Consider the following 3046-nt stretch of genomic DNA (forward strand, 5'->3'; position numbering starts at 1 on the left):
GCCCCGGAAGCCGCGCCCGCCCGGGCCGCCCAGGTGCTCGGCGCCGCGCCCGGCTGCTTCCTCCCGAGCCCCGGGGGCGGGGATCCGCGGCCGGCGGGGGCGGCCCGAGCTCAGCGACGGCGGCGGCGGGGCAAGCCGTCCCGGTTCCGCAGCATTGCTGCGCGGCTGAGTCAGCCCGCCCGCCTCCCGGCCGCGCCTGCCGCCCAGGCCACCTGGAGCGCGTCTGCCCAGTGGGGACCTGGGGAAGGGCGCGTCCCCGGGGCTGGAGGTTGGCCCTGCCACCCTCCTGCAGAGACCCTAGCCGGGTTCCTGCTACACCGTGCTGGGACTGTGCGCGCTGACCTGGGCTGGTGGCCAGTGGGGTGGATCCCGCCGCCTCTGATTGCAGAAGCGCTACACTACCGAGAACTTTCCCTGTTGCCTCAGCGTTTCCCAAACTTCACACTCAGCTAGGACACCCGGTTTCCTAGGTTCCAGGAATAAGTATCTCTACCAAACCCAATATGGGAATCTTTCCAGTCACCGCCGCGACCAGATTCTAAGATCCCCTTTTTTTAGACGAATCTGAGCAGGAGTAGCATTAACACCAATGGCCTGAGGAACACTTATCCCTGGGAAACTAGGTCTCAGACTTGGGGCTTGTTTCTGTCTTCCAATCAGTCCTTGTCTGATCTTAGTGATGAGATGACAAAGAGGGAATCCCAGAAACCTACCTGAGAGCAAGCAGGGTCATTCCTAACCTGCTTCTTACTACAGTTTGGAGTTTGTTTGTGTGTTTGTTTGTTTTTAATAGATTACCTACCTGAGTTTCTCCCTCAAAACATCAAAGTACTTATCTTTCCGCTGTATCTGTTGGCGAAAGTGAAGCAATTACAGTGAAGCGCAGACCTTATTATGAAAATAAGATAATGAGTGAAGCTCACAGGGTGAGAGGCTTCCCAGGAGCTCCGGCCTTCATGAGTCCACATCACCAACTGGCAGCCAAACCACCATCTTTCCAGGGGTAACGGGAGGCCCAAGCTGCAGCTTTCCTTACACTGAGTGTCTCACAGAAAGCCCTAGGCAAATTGCCTTCATTTTCTCCCAAAAGACTTGCAGAATTCTTTTTGTCTGTTTATTTGTCTGTTCATTTGTTCGTTTTTTCTTTGTATTTATTTATTTTTATTGGTTTATTAATTTATTTTGCTTTTACTTTTACCTTCCACGGTATTTATTACAAATTTTCTGTGCATTGCTCTTTCCCGGATTCATCTTTCTTCTGCACTCTTGGTTTCTTTTTCTTTCTTTCCTAACAGTTCATACATATTCTCCACCTCGCCGCACCCCCAAACTTCATTAGCCTTCTTAAATCCTTCTCTGAACAAGACAGGTTATCAAATCTGCAAATATTCTTACATCAGCTATAGTGTCTCGGGAGGCCATGCTTTAACTTGTTACTTTTCATGGTTGATTTTATAAAAATCTTTTGGACGTTGTGGCTCCTTACACTATCTCAGTTCCTTAATCTTGTCATTCGGTTATCTGGGATTTTCAAAAATTGTTCTGTTGGATAATTTGAACTTGCAACTCTGAAGATACAACGGTAAACAACTACAGAACAATCTCTAGATGCCATCCTCTCCCAGGGGACAGACTTTAGTGCTGCAGGGTGCACCTGTGATTTAATAGCCACTGTAAGACCACTCCGATACAGGCTGTATATACCGCTCCAAAAGACCATTCCACTATAGACTGTATATACACTGCTCTGAGTGCTAAGTTAGTCTGCTGACTCATCACAGAGAGGGGAGGGGAGATACCTCAGGGAAGATGGTAAAAGCTACCTTTTATTAATTGCTTGTTAATCACCAGTCTCTAGCCAAACAACTGATACATATTTTATAGGTATGCCACAACTCTGAGTTGAAATGATTCTTCCAATTTTATAAATGCGGGTTTAATTGAAATTGAAAGAGGCTAAGTAGGGAAGAGCAGATAAATTGAGCACATCTAAGCTGTATTAGTACAGCATAAATTATTTAAGTGACGCATTAAGAGGACAAAGTGGACAAAGCAATTGACTTTCTATAAGAATTAAGACATGGAGATATGTGGACTGCCAAGCTCCTGGAGTAGCAATCTGTGCCCACTATTTTCCCATCAAGGTTGGAATTACTCCAAGGTGACCTGTCCCTACCCCTAATTCCTAGATTTTGGAGCATAGAGTAAATGGAACTGCTTAACCCGTTCTTCTGCCTTTGTTGCACTCATCCCTCCACACCCATAATGCATTGGCATGAAAGAGGTGATGCATGGAAACCCCCTCAGCCCTAGCTCTCTTTTCTCTCTCTTTTTCAGTCTCTCCTGTTCTTCTAACTCCAGAGCAGTGCTAATATCCACTGGCTACTTGCAGGACAGCTGCTGCTCCAAGCACTCACTTGGAGGAGCTCATGTTCTGACAACAACAGATCTTTGAAAAGAGAAGCAGGGCAGTGAGGTAACCCAATCACAAAAGAACACACATGGTATGCACACACTGAGAAGTGGATATTAGCCCCAAAGCTCAGAATACCCAAGATACAACTCACAGACTACATGAAGCTCAAGAAGGAAGACCAAAGTATCGGTGTTTTGGTCCTTCTTAGGAGTAACAAAATATTCAAGGGCGCAAATACAGAGACAAAGTGTAGAGCAAAGACTGGAGGAGGGGCTGTCTGGAGACTGCCCCACCTGGAGAGCTATCCAATGTGCAGTCACCAAACACAAACACTGTTGTGGATGCCAGGAAGTGCATGCTGACAGGAGCCTGATATACCTGTCTCCTGAGAAGCTCTGCCAGAATCTGACATATACAGAGGAAGATGCTTGCAGCTAACTATTGAACTGATCATGGAGTCCCCAATGGAGGAGGTAGAGAGAAGACTGAAGGAACTGAAGGGACTTGTGGGCCCCATGGGAAGAGCTACATTACCAACCAACCAGAGCTCCCAGGGTCAAAACCACCAGCCTGGGAACACACATGGGATCCATGGCTCCAGCTGTATATGCAGTGGAGGATGGCCTTGTC

This window comes from Grammomys surdaster, unplaced genomic scaffold, assembly GCF_004785775.1.
Source record: "Grammomys surdaster isolate TR1022 unplaced genomic scaffold, NIH_TR_1.0 150, whole genome shotgun sequence".
NCBI lineage: Eukaryota > Metazoa > Chordata > Mammalia > Rodentia > Muridae > Grammomys > Grammomys surdaster.